Raw genomic sequence first — 14,845 nt, 5'->3', positions numbered from 1 at the left:
AGGGATTGACAAGAAGGAGTAGCTGGCAAAGAAGATTGTGATGTAGCAGCCAGCAAGGTAGAAAGAAAACCAAGGCAATGTGGTATGAGGGGAATGTGGAACTGCAGAATCTGAAATAGGCAAGGACTTCCAGAAATCCAGGTAGGTCAACCGTGTTCAACCCTGGTGCAGCTTCAGGTCAGATGGAGCGTGTAGGGGCTGTTGCACTGAGCCAAAGCAAAGCCATCCCTTGTTCTTAGCGAGAGAAGTTTCAATGAAGTAACGAGGGAAGAGGCCAGACTGCAGGGAGACCAGAGATATGCAAATAGAAAGAGCTGATGTAGACTCCTAAGGAGGAGAGAGCACAGCACCAAAGCTAACGTGGCATGTGAGGTCCGTGCAAAACTTTTGCCGTTTCCTGAGATGAGAGAGAGAGATGCACTTGTTTAAATGCCAATTAGGAAGGGTCGCATAGAAGGAGCAATTGGAGTTACTACAAAGAGAGGTGGTGCCTGATTGAACAGTGTTTCTGAGGCAGCAGGAATGGTTGGATCCCAAGGCATCTGTGGGGGGACTAGCCTCACCAAAGAGGAAAAGTACTTCTGAAAAGATCAGGCCTGGGTTAAAGATGGATATTTGTTATGGAGTCAATCGTGTCTCCCAAAATTCATATATTGAAATCCTAATTCCTAGTCCCTCACAATGTGAACCTGTTTGGAAATCAGATCATCACAGATGTAATTAGTTAAGATGAGGTGAGACTGGAATAGGGTGAGTCCCTGACCCAATATGTCTAGTGTCTTTGTATAAAGGGGAAATGGGGACACGAACATGCACACCCAGGTAGAAGCCCTGTGTTGAAGGCAGAGATTGGGTGATGCAGCGGCAGGCAAGGAACACCAGCAAAAAGATTGCCAGCAAACCACCAGAAGCTAGGAGAGTGATCTGGAACAGATATTTCACGAGCACCATCAGGAACCAGCTCCTGATCTGGTACTTCTGGCCTCCAGCACTGTGTGACAATGAGTTATATTTGCTTAAGCCACCCAGTCTGCGGTACTTTGTTACAGCAGCCCCAATAAAGTAATGCAGTGCCAGCGGACGTAAGCTTGCATGGTGAAGGCCAGCAAGTCAACGGAGTTCTGACCCGATGGAGCTACTTTTCCTATGACCTTGAACCCAGTGTTACCTTTGTGGAGTCAGTGGGGAAGGTGGCACGGGGCACTTAATGATAAGTGGAGAAGACTAGAAATAACCATTCTGAACAATGGAAGGCAGCAGTCTAAAAAGAAATACAAGATTGCTGGGAAGTACTGAGGCTCCCATTGAGTTTGGATCTCAGTAATTTCCTGTGTGTGTGTGTGTTTTGGGGGGTTTCTGTTTTTGTTTCTTAAAGAGTCCTTTCAGTAGCACTCTGTAGCCCGGTATGATTACTTTGGGAATATATTTTCCACCATTGAAGTCAAAGCCAACTATCTTTTCCTGCCCTGCCTGCCTTTTCCTACACCCTAGTCCTGAGCAAAGATGCAAAGTAATAAAACTATTTTATTCATAGGAAAGGCCATTAAAATTATCCAGCAGGCCGTTTGCCAGTGTGCCTCTCGCATTCTTCTACCACCAAGAACTAATCCCTGGGGGTTAGCTTATAAAATCCATGACTAAAAAGTGTTTTTTGTCTTTCATCATCAACTTTCCCACAGATTTGGTGGCTCTGAGCTGTACTCTGGCCCTGAAATGTCTCCTCAAGGCATTTTTCTTCATCCTTAAGTTCAAGGATGTCTTAAGAGGCTTGTTTTCTCTTACCATGAATATGAATCGGGCCTCAGCAGGGTCTGTAACTAACCAGACCTAAGGAAATACAGTACCATGGCTGATGTAGGAAAACTTTCCATTGAAAACCTTGCAAGAGTACATTTTTTTTTTGTCTGCACAAAAGCATCAATTTCTTAAGGTAAAATATGGCAACTGATTTGAATCACATGAAACTTATGTGAAATACAACAGAGAGAATGGGACCTGGAGGTGTATGAAATTTGTATTATTCCCACTGCTAAGTAAGCCAGTTTTATTTTTAGATCCTACCCTGTGAATAAGCAGCAAAGTTCAAAGCCCACCAAAAATGTGTTGAATTTTTCGGAGATACAGCAGGAGAATTGCAACCGCTGGGCAATATTTGTTAGAGAAGTGGAGGAAAATATTGGAACAGTCTGGGACACCTCCAGGGACACAATTAGCAGGAGGAATGGTCAGAGGAAGACAAAAGGAGCAGTGGCTGATGGTCTGTGCTGGCCTCAGATGGCCACACGAGATGCCTCTCACAACACCCCCATGAGTATGCATCTGTCACCAAAAAAGTAAACATCTCGGGCCCTGGCAGAAGGGTCTGGCTGCCCACAGCCTCATCAGCTCATTAGGGAGGAAGCCATCCGATTAAAAGATACTTAGTGGTAGATTTGGAGTCTAGCTCACCCCAACCCCAGTGGCAGTAGGTCCAAGCCTGCAGAAAGATTGACTTGCAACTGCCATATATAAAATGCTTTCTTTTAGAGGGAGAAAGGGAGATGGTTTTCCAGATTCTCATTCTTTATCAGTGACTGCATGTTTATGCATACACCTTGAACTCCAAGCATCTATCTTATTCATACCACCGTCTCCAAACTCTAGTTTGATCACAATGATGAAATCCGTAATGTATATGTGGAATCAAAGAATAATAAAGCTGCAGTGCAATTTAGAGGTAACCTAGTCCATCCTCTCCCATCTCACCCCTTCCTCCATATACACCATCACTACCACTATTACCATCATCATTTTATAGAAAAGAAAATAAAAACTGAAACCCAAGATGTAAATAACTTGATACATGGATTATTGCTGGCAAGAGTGAAATTGAACCTGAATATTTTGATTCTGTATTCAAAGACCTTTCTACTGCACCATGCAAAATAGTCCAGAGCCTAGAGCTCAGCTAATCAGCAAGAAAGGCACCAGGAATAGACTCTGATGCTATAAAAAATTATAGAGTTCTGATCTTGTATCAGACCTTGTATAATAGGTCTCTTCTAATCTAGTCAATTTCCATTAGCAAGTACTTGAGAAGATGGATTTCTATACTTGATAAATTATTTTAAAACCCTTTCCTATATTGAATCACATTTAATCCTTACAAAGAACTTGTGAGAAAGAGAAGTTTGGTATTATTTGGTATTATTGTCTCCATTTTAGAGATGAGGAAAATGAAGGTGAAAGAAAAGTGGTAGGCTCAAGTTCACAAGGATTATAATTATTAGGAGTAGGTTGGATCCCAACATTTTCTGACTTCGAGCACAATACATTTCTACTATTCAACAGACAACCATTAAACTCCACTATATACCAGGACCTACACTAGAGGCTACGGCATTAGAGATCTAACTAGAAGATGTCTGGTTTCAAGGATTTGGTAACCTGGCAAAACATGAGATAAGTAAACAGGTGGATGATTTTCAATAAAAAGAGAATTATTAACTTGTCCACCAAAGAAGCTATTTAGCTACTCCGAGCCTCTGTTTCCTCATCTGCAATAATAACTTCTTGTAGGGTTATTTAGAATCTATGCAATGTGGAATATACTTGAATTATTATAAAAGAACTGTCAAATTTTGAATATGTAAAAATTTCATTTCAATACATACAATATTATAAAGAAACTCTGAGAGCAGGAGCAAGATGCTAACATTTGGGGGCGGCGAGTGAGAGTTTCAGGCAAAATTGCTCTGACAAAACAGAAATTTGTTTCACTGAACTTAGAAGAACCAACTTCCCACTGATTCATACAATGCCCTATAAGCCCCTGTAATCTTTAGGGGTAGGCACCAAAGCCTGCGGGGCGCCCCCGCACAGTATAATAGATCTTGGAGAGATCTATTCTGACTTGAGATTTGCTCACATGCTGAATGAATAAGAATACATTGCTTACTTTCTCTGTTTCTGGGCCCCTGAGGGGTTGAAAGGCATAATTATCCCAATAAATAACATGGCATTATAAGTCAATAATGGGATGGCACCTTCCTGGCAGCTAGACTGTAATCGCGTGAATTCAGACCTTGAATTTGCCGAGGTGCTTGTTACTGCAGGGTTACCGTGGGCTTATTATATTCTTTTGGTCTTCAACAAGGCCGTCTCTGCAGCTGAGTTCATTAGGTAAACAGCTGGCGTAATTGATAGTGTGAATACCACTTCATTTCCTGCTGCTCTAAGAGAATTTGCTTTGAGGTAGAAGAAAATGACCAGTTCTGCTACTGTGAGTTCTGGCCAGTTTTCCTCAAGGAGCATACTTTAGCCTGAGTGCCTGCAAATTGTCTTCTTTTCTTGGAGAGACGGTGGAAGTGGGCCTGTCACTCTCCCTCTCACGGTAGGGTGGAGTTCCAAGGTCAGACCTCACTTGACTGGGAAGAGTTGTACAGAGAGCTCCTCGGAACTCGCTGGAAAGCCGTGGCAATGCCAGGTGAGCTCAGCAAATTGATGTGGAAGAAGAAAGACGAGCCTTTTGCCTGTTGTATGTAAAGCCCCAAGCCTGAGATTTCCAAATGTGGACGAAGGGGTGTCCTGGTTTCACAGGGCTTGAAACAGATTTAATCGAGGGGATGGTGCTCTTTGGGGGAGAAATGGAGGGCTGCAAAATTCCACTGGATGGGAAGAAATACTTTGGCTTATCAATTAACTTCTACACCTAAAGTAATTTCAATAAAAATCTCAGAAGGGCTTGTTTAGCTTGACAAAATTATTCTATAGTGTATCCAAAAATGTAGGATAAAATAGTCGAATTTTTATTAATCAAAATAATAAGACATGACTTGCTCTTGCAGAAAATAAAATATGCTACGAAGCAATAGTTGTTAAATAATGTGTTTCTGAGACTAGAGTAGACACACATATCACCAGAAATGAACAATTCCAAACAAAAAGAGACCCAAATTCATATGGGAAATACAATTCAAATAACATTATTTTAAATAGGAAATTACCATCAAGTTTTGCCTTCTTGGGTATGGTGACGTAGGGGGACAGCAGTGTGACTGGGATAATGCATATCAGGGGGTAACTAATACCTATAATTACTCATTTAATAGCATTGAATGTCTGGAAGAGCCTGGAATTTCTATTTTTTTTCCACTTTTTCCCTTTAGTGAAGTGAAGGAGGCATTTTTAATAATGATATTAAAGGCAAGTTGCATAAATGGAAAGATTGTTTGGTCTATAAATAATTAAAATGTGAATATCAATTTAAAATCTAATTTAAAAGTATCTATGAAACTGGGAAAAATATTTGTAACATAAAAGATTCTCTAATATGCAAGGGGCCTAACAAAATAATCAGGAAAAAATGAACACTTCAATTTTTAAAATGGGCAAATGACCTAAAGAGGTAGCTGACATTAAAAGATATAGAAGCACAAATATTCACATGAACAAGTGTTTTAACTTTATGAAGTAACACAAAGGAAAACAACAATGGCATTAATTTGCTTATCAAATTGAGAAGCATAAATATACTTTTAATAATCACGGTTAAGGAATAGCAAAATGTACATCTGATAGAAGTATATATTGATACTGTATTTATAGATGGCAATATGTTGGAAATTTGGAAACTGTTCGTGCCTTTTAACTCAGCAAGTTTACTGCTTGGCATTTATCTTGTGATAACTATTATAGATGATCACAGAGATTTACGTGTAAGTATTTTAAATACAATGCTCAAAATTTAGAAATAATGAAAAGGTCTATCAATATAGGACTGATTGGGCAGTACAATGGAAAACTATGCAACTACTGAAAAGTATGGTGTAGAAGTATATTTAATGATACATAAAATACTCCTTGTAAGTTACTTGAGAAAAGTTTATGCACCTACATGATTATAATGATTTTCTCTTAGTGGTGAGATTACTGTGATTTTTTTTAATGCTTTTTTACACCTTCTAGTAAAAAAATGTCAACAATGAACATTTAATGCCTTTAAAATTTATAAACCATGATATCCTTTTGTATTTGCTTTCTAGAAACCTAATACAGCAAGTGTAGTCTAAGTGTAGTCAGAGCCTGAAGTGATCAATCTGTTTCATTGTGGTGGTGGTGGTCATTTGGGCCTGCCTATGGCTGATCCCTGCACCACAGGGTACTTCAGGTAGAGACTATTTACCAATTGCAGCCACTAGTGTGGACCTGGGCTTGTGATCTCAGCTTGGATCATCCATCAGAACATACCTTGTCCTGGCCAGGTGTCATGCTTAGGTCAAGGGTCACAAGCCAGCTCATCTGGGGCCCATTGGGCTAATTTCAGAATTTTTGCTTGAGTGACAAGAAAGAAGGTGTTCTCTTTTTTATTACACTGGAATTCGAGCTGCTAACTGTCTCTAGCAGCTCTAGAGACAGTTAGCAGCTGAAACAAAACCTCCCAAACAAAACCTGGGAGGTTGAAACAAAACCTCCCAAAATTGAGGCCAACAGGGAAAGATGAAAAGCAGAGGGATGGGGAGAGAATCAGTCCCCATGACATCACTTAAATCCCTGGATCCATTCACACTTGAAACTAGACAGACTGCTCCCTGCAACAACAACAGAAACAAAAACAAACAACAAACCTGTTTTGCTAATGGCTTATTACTTTTGTTTATTGTACAAATAGGACCTATTATAACTATGGGATGAACTGGAAAGTGGAGTTGGAGAATTAGAGAAAAGTCACTGATGAACCTTCCTGAAGCTCTGGCATATATTGTGCTTTGTGCGTGGATGGTTTGGAGTTTGCAGGGAAATCTCAGAAGCCAGTGGGAAGGAGAACCAACGACCATGGAGAAGTTCCTGGTAGGCTGCTGCCTCTGTATCTGGATGTGTGTCTATCACTCACTGTGATAGAAGGGCTGGCTGGAGTGGGAGAGAGCTAAGAAAAGCTGGAACCCAGGGGCATGCATCTTTAGGTCTCACTGTAGCTCTGAGGGCCCTTGGAGTGCTGCTTCAGGTCTAGCTTGTAAATCTCATGCAGATTTCTCTTTTGGCCAATCGTAATTTGGGGCCCTATAGGCAGGGGACTCTTGGGAAATGTAGTTCCAGCTTCCCAAGTTGAGGCATAAAACCCACCAGAGGTGTGGATGCAACCCACCTGGAGGTCTATTCCGATGCAGAGTCTGATTCAGTAGCCGTGAGTGGGCCCAGAGAGTCTGCATTTCTAGCGAGCCCTGGGGGTGCAAGTTCTGCCAGTCCGCAGGCTGCACTTTGGGTAGCAGGACGTGGTCCCTCTGATGAAAGTGAAAAAAAAAAAACACACTAATGAGCATTGGAGCAAGGGGGGAAGTTCTTGCAGCTTCATTTTATTTTCTTTTTAAAATAGTAAACACCACCTAAGCAACCCTCATGAGAAAGTAGAAGATTGGCTCACTTATGATGAACAAAGGGCAATTTCTTAATCTTTTGCTTAGTTCTACCTTAAAAGAGACTATGCAACCACTTGTCTCTCCTTGAGACTGGGCATTTGGACTTTGATGCAGATGGCCTGTCACCACCTGGCATTACATCAATGCTCTGTGGGGTGCTCCTTCCCATCTCTCCTCCCTTGATCAAGAGTACCAGGCCAACTGCACAAACCCACTGTTAGCAGTGACGGGAGATTTGTGTGTGTGCATGCATTTCATCAACTTGCTACTTTGTAAGAAGCTGCCCCAGATTTTGATTTGTGGAGTCCATGACCAAGTGACAAATTAGGGCACAGAGATCGTGTTATATAAGAGATGACTTATTGGAGTAATAAGCACGTGTAAATAGCATTTACATATTTAATGATCATTTTATTCTATGGCAATTTGCATTAAATATTCAGAAGTAATATTCTCTTTACTCATGTAAAAGCCAGCTCTCAAGTGCATTATTATTACTCTGGGAAAAGAAACTCTATTATGCCATTATGTGGCACGTGATGGCATTTAAGCTCTCATTTCTATGTCAGTCACCTGGAAGTCCTCATCTCTGCCAGCCTTATGGGGTCACCTTTTACTGTGATGGTGCAGTGAAATGGCTCCACTCCCACAGGACGAGGAAACCCCACTCCCAGTTTGCCCAATCCTCACTTGCCAGGGGGCCAAGGACTTTCAAGGGCTTTTGTTTCTTGTTGTCTTTTTCTGGTCCCATGTCTTATTTCAATTTTATTCTTACTGTCCCCTGAAGCTCACATTTTGTGACTATTCATTTCACTTCACCCCACTATCAACCCACTGAATACTGACCCTTTTGGGTTTTGTTTTGCTTTTCCTTCTGTACACCATTCACAAAAGCCACTTGTGTTTAGAGAGATTCTTACTGACTAACCTGGAGGTCAAGTGAGGCTGGAGGTGGCAGGACAGCAAAGTGCAGCAGGCGACTTGGATGAGAACATTGGACAGCCCTGTTCTGAAGTCAGCGTCTGCATGGCAGATTTCTCTCCCCAAGGCCCAAAGGCCCTCACCCCCTCCTGCACTGTGCCCTCTCATCTCTGCTCTCCAGCAGGGCATTGCATCCATCATGGAGACTTCCTGAAGCTCTGCGGTGGCTCCCACTTTACAAACCGCAGCAGTGTGGCCCGCTCCGGTTTGCCCTGCCTAACTAGGCCATGCTGGCGTGCTCACTGACTCAGGCCAAAATGACTCGTCAAGATGTTCCGCTGCACACACAACAGCACTCCTCATCTTGGTAGGAAAGAGCTTTGCTACCAATTGACATATCATCAATACAGTTGACCCTTGAACAATATGAGTTTAAACTGCACAGGTCCATTTATATGTGGATTTTCTTCCTCCTCTGCCACTCCTGAGACAGCAAGACCAACCCTCCTCCTCCTCCTCCTCCTCCTCCTCAGCCTGCCTACTCAACGTGAAGATGATAAGGATGAAGACCTCTTTGATGATTCACTTCCACTTAATGAACAGCAGATGTATTTTCTCTTTCTTATGATTTTCTTAATAACATTTTCTTTTCCTTAGTTTATTTTATTGTAAGAATACAGTATATAACATATATAACCTACAAAATATATGTCAATCCGCTGTTTATCAGTAGGCTTCTGGTCGGGGACAGTAGGCTATTAGTAGTTATGTTTTGGGGGAGTCAAAAGTTGTATGTAGATTTTCAACAACACAGCGGCTAGTATCTTTAACCCCAGTATTTCAAGCATCAGCTATAATTGTTTTAGGAGGTTTTTATTTCCTACTACATTCTACTATAGCAAAACCTTTGCATCTTCTGCAAGGGCATTTACTTCTTAAATTTTCACCTCAAGTGACATGTGGGGGTGTAGGAAAGAAAGAAACACATCACTTGTTTGGGGAACTGGAATATAATTGTTCAAGTTGATCACCAAAAGAAAACAGTTTACAGACCTGGAGTGGTTTACAATGCACGTACGTCACCCGTGTTTCGCACACTATGAGCAGTGCATGTGGGTATAATTATGAAGCGAATTTCTCATACTCCCCAGGTAAGATTTCTACTGTTACAGCTCTTATTTTCTCTTTCTTAGGGAGCCTAGTTTCCCAGCGAGTTGGAGTTACTCACAGGTTTGCTGTGAGGGAAGGAGAGGTGTTCAGTGTCCCCGTGGTGGCAGGGCTAGGAGCCAAGAGCAGTCCTAGCGCAGAGCCTGGCAGGCCCTTTCTGTACTCACAGCTACCCTGCCAGCATCCGGACTCAGAGCAGGAAACGCTCCTTCTACTTTGGGAGTGCGGTGCAGGCAGCTGTCCTCATTCAGAGCTTTGCACGTCCTTTCCATGCCTGGAGCCCCAGCCAGCTTTGGGACAATGCTGAGTTTCCAAGCTCTGGGGGCCCTGGGAACCTTTTCCTACTCCAAACAGACTGTGGGCTCCTAAGCACAAGAGGAGGATTGCCCGGTGAGTTGCAGTTCTCTGTCTATGGCCATTTGCCTCAAAGCTGTAGCAGACGTTGGACAGAATTCTGGCTGAAGGCAAAGATTGGCACAACACCTCAGTGTGAGGGACACCGCCTCCTGTCTCTGAGTTTTACCTGCAGTGACTTCTACTTCCTACATCTGCTTCAGGCTTTCAGAACTGACTCTGCTGTTCTGCATTTTCCCAAAGAGCAGTTGATTCTGCTTTCCAAACTCTCTCATCCTAACTTAACTTAGCTGGAAGACTACTTCAGGAATGTCTGTAAATCCCTTGTGCCATCCCAGTCATTTTATTCCAAAGGGTTTCCACAATAAAATACTCTCAGATGTCCTTTGTTCTGCTTCTATAATTGGGGACACATCCATACTTTCCTTTGCAATAATCACCCTAATATGTATAATATGACAGTAGTTTTTCTCTTGACTTTTGGTCATACAGTCAAAATTTGCGCTTACAAGTCCTGACTGTATTGCACCCTAACAAACATTGGTGAGCTATGAAGCAGAAGTCATCGGAAGCTATATGCCCACGACACGGATTCTCAGAATAGGGGCTCCCTGCTTTTCTGTCTCAGAGATGTGCCAGTGTTGTCACAGATGCCTGGTGTATTACTTCTTGCCATGTTTCAATATCCTCTTCTCTGATATCTGCCACTCCCAAGACAACCCCCAGACTGGCGCTGCACGCAGCCTGTATCACATGGGCTAGTCCACTGGGGATCCTATTCCAGATCAGTCTGAAGCCTTCTATTTTCAAAAAATAATCTTTTTTCTTCTGTAAGAAATTCTGTGTCTATGGATGTTGACACAGAGGGATTTGCTGGTGAGCTTCCTTCCTTGGAATTTAATTGGGCTGTGTGTGTTCTCAAACAGAGCATTCTCTGCAAAGTTGGAAGACCAATTTCAGAGAAGTCTCCAAGTGTCCATCTCAGGGCTGAGAGGAGGCTGAGACAAATGAGGCGCTTGCTTCAGAACCAAAATTGAAGGCAGCCCCAAATACTACAAGTAATCAAAATAAACAATGTTTTGGATAAATACTATTTAATACAATTATATTAAACAATCAAAATTAATGCAAGAAAAATATGATGAACATAATATCAAAATTTCAAATAAAGACAGGATCGATAGAATTGATTGTACTTTTTCCTTAAGGCTCTGGTATGAGTAGGCATACCAGATTAGTCCATTAGAGTGGACTAATCCTACCTTTACTAAAAATGTTGATATTTTTAAGGATGATTTTTTGCTTTAATTTTGATTCTTAAAACTATGGCATCAAATGTTATTTGTCTTGAGCCCTGAGGTTTTTGGCACCCGAGATTGGCACCACACTCACTTTGTCCTCACGTGGGCTCTGATCTATCTTACTTCTGGGTGACAACTCGAGGGCCAGCACAGCTCATGGCCTGGCTAGTCGAGCTGCAAGGCATTATGGGGGAGGGCTCAATCCTTAAGGCTTGAGGACAACAGCAAGCCACTGTAATACAATGAAGCAAAACAGAAAACTGAGCATTGAACAGTGGACATCTTGGTTTGCACTAGGAGTTCTCACTTGGTTCTCGCCCTCCGTGGTCTCACACATATTGCTGACAGCGTGTGCCCTTCCTTCCCTCATCTCATAAATGCTTTGCTAGCTAGTGTTCCAAAATAACAAATTAAGGAATTTAGCTAACCAAAGTAGGTTCTTTCACTAAGAAATTAGACAATGAGTTTCTAAGCAAATATTTCTTTTTTTTTTTTTGCTATGGCACATTTTTAAGCAAATGTGTGCCCTCCTACTAGTAGCAGGCGCTAGTAATACAAAGATAAATAAAGCATGTTTCTGGCTTTGGGAAGGTGATGCTCTCACTCTCTGGTCCTCAATTGGACTGTGCTGAAGTATCACTCCAAATCGAATGCAACCGAACTTCTGGTGCTGGACATCTATATTGTTGTTGGATTTCTGGTTGATTCTGAAGCGCTGAGGACGAAACATCGCTGATGGACAGACACAGATAATTGTCAAAGAATTCAATGTGCTATAACAAAAGGCAAAGTGGAATGGGAACAAAGTGCAAGTAAAGATTTGATCTTCCTGTGGTTGGGAAGGTTTTCACAAAGAATACAACACTGGAGACCTTGAAAGATGAAAAGAAATGGCTAAGCCATCACGTTCCTCTCTGAACACTGGAGAGAAGTGTTTGTTTAGTTCTGGTAGAGCAAGGTGACTGCATGAGTCAGGACCGGAAATTACCTACAGCTTGCTCAATAGGACACTGGTCATACAGAATGCCCGTGAATAATGTCTGTGTGTGTGTGTATGTGTGTGTGTGTGTGTGTGTGTGTGTGTGTGTGTGTGTTGGAGGGAGATGCTGAGAAGTGATTTTGTGGCCTGATGTGTCTTAAAAAGTCTGCATATTTATTTCCCTTCTAGGAGAAAAACGTTCTGTATTAGCATATTGAAGACTCTAAGAATCCCTATAGTGACAATTTTGAGATCACAAGAATATAACATGCATTTGGTCAAAAATGTTTTTTTGTTTTGCTTTATTTGAATGCCTTAACATTCTAGACCTAACTAGTGTGCTATGAAACATACTTAGGAAATATTGGCAGAGACCAGAAAGCCCCAATTGCTTCTCTGCAGAACAGCTGTTTCAAAATTAGAATACACGATAGAACAGAACAGGAAAAATAAAAGCAAAGAAAGATCAACCAACTTCCGCCAGCAACTGCTGACAGGATTTTTTGTTGTTGTTGTTGTTAGTTTGTTTTGCATTCTTTCTTGTCCTGGTCCATATAAATACATTTTAAAATTTGTAATCAAAATATAGGTGATAGCTTGTGTTCTTGTTTTCTCACTAAAATTTAACTGTAAACCTCTTTTCTTAATAGTCCATGGTTTTAATAATTATTATTTGTAATAATCTATCAAGGATGTATCATAGATTACATACCATTTCCCTTGGTGTGACTCTAAGGTCAATCCCAATGCTTCTGCAATTATAAACAATTTTGCTGCAAAGAAGAGGTGAAATTATATTTTCTTTCTAGAATTATTTCTTAGAATAAATTCCCAGAAGAATGATAGCCCAGTTATAGGATCTGAACATTATCACTCTGATGGAAATGTTTGGTCTTGATGGAATTAGTAAGTTTGTATCTCTGGAGTGAAGTTAAGAAATGGATAAGAGTCTCGAGAGTTGTCAAGCCACCTCCTACATGATTTACCTGCTGAAATCAGATTTCCCAGTGGACAGACCCAAAATATAGAGAGTCCTGATACTCAGAGAGAATAGGGCCTTTCTAATACTTTTTATTTAACTTCTGAGTCTATAGGGACAGAAATTTGGATCTCTGTAATTCTCAGACAGCCTGCCAACCTCTGTCCTTGCTTTGTCCTGGGCTTCTTGCCACCAGGAGCCATTAGTTTCTGGCAGAGAGTCACTTCCACGCAACTGCCCACTCCCCAACTTGGGAACGGGAGATAGATGCCCATCTGGAATATATCTTTTAAATAGGGAACTACTTGTGGCTGAAAAATCTTTAGCAGTATCAACTCTGTAGCTGTTGAAGTTTAGGTCTTAATACCCAAGAGAAGATCCCAAACCAGAGAAAACTATATTTCCTTGTGAAAATTCAATCTTAACACTCTAGAAAGGGAAAACAGAAAATGGAGGAGAAATTATCAACAAAATATCATAACTTTCCAAGAAACAAAGAACATGAGTGTCCATCATAATTAAAGCAAGGACACCCACACTGAGATGTATCTTTGCCAAATTTAAAAATATTCCAGAATAATAAAAAACATCCCTAAGTCCTCCATGGACAAAAAGCAAAGGATGAGATATCAAAATGGCTTTTTGTTTCTTAACACTGTCATTACATACTAGCAGATAGTGAAGCAGCCTCTGATGAAAACTTATTTTTAATCCAGAATTCTATACCCACCAAAAGTATGACAATAGCTAGCAACCATAAAAGCAAGCTAAGACCTGCAGAGGTTCTAATGTCTGTCTCATGCAGCTATTGTTTTGGAAATCTGCTGGAAAATGTCCTCAGCAAAGGAGGTAGGTGACAAGACTAGATGATCACTAAAAAAATAAGAAGGCTGCAAATGACAGGATTTCCTTCTTTTTCAAGGCTGAATAATATTCCATTGTGCCATATACCACATTTTCTTTATCCATTCATCCACTAATGGGCACTAAGGTTGATTTCTTATTTTTGGTTATTGCCGATAGTGCTGCAATAAACATGGGAGTGTAGCTATCTCTTTGATATGCTGATTTCCTTTAATTTAGATATATACCCAGTAGAGCAATTGCTGAATCATATGATAGTTCTAGTTTTCTGAGGAGCCTCCACACTGTTCTCCATAGTGACTGCACTAATTTACAGTCACACCAGCAGTGTACAAGGGTTCTCTTTTCTCAACATCCTTATCAGCATCCATTATTCCCTGTCATTTTGATAAAAGTCATTTTAACTAGGATGAGATGATATCTCATTGTGATTTTGTTTGCATTTCTCTGATTAGTGATGTTGAACATATTTTAATAAACATGTTGGCCATTTATGTGTCTTCTTTAGAGAAATGTCTGTTCAGATCATTTGCCCATTTTTAAATCATATTACTTGGTTTTTGGCTATTGAATTGTTTTAGTTCTGTATATATTTTAGTTATTAATCCCTTGTCAGATGGATAGTTTGCAAATATTTCTCTTCATAGTGTGGGTTGTCTCTTCACTTTGTTGATTGTTTACTTTGCTGTGCAGAAGCTTTTCAGCTTGATTTAATTCCATTTGTCTATTATTACTTTTGTCGTCTGTGCTTTTGAGATTTTACTCAAGAAATCTCTGCCAAGATCTATGTCCTGAAGCATTTCCCTAATGTTTTCCTCAAGTAGTTTTATAGTTTCAGGTCTTAGGTTTAAGTCTTTAATCCATTTTTGTTTGATTTTTGTGTATG

The sequence above is a fragment of the Microcebus murinus genome, chromosome 13 (genome assembly GCF_040939455.1).
Source record: "Microcebus murinus isolate Inina chromosome 13, M.murinus_Inina_mat1.0, whole genome shotgun sequence".
Lineage (NCBI taxonomy): Eukaryota > Metazoa > Chordata > Mammalia > Primates > Cheirogaleidae > Microcebus > Microcebus murinus.
Note: the sequence above shows the minus strand (reverse complement) of the source record.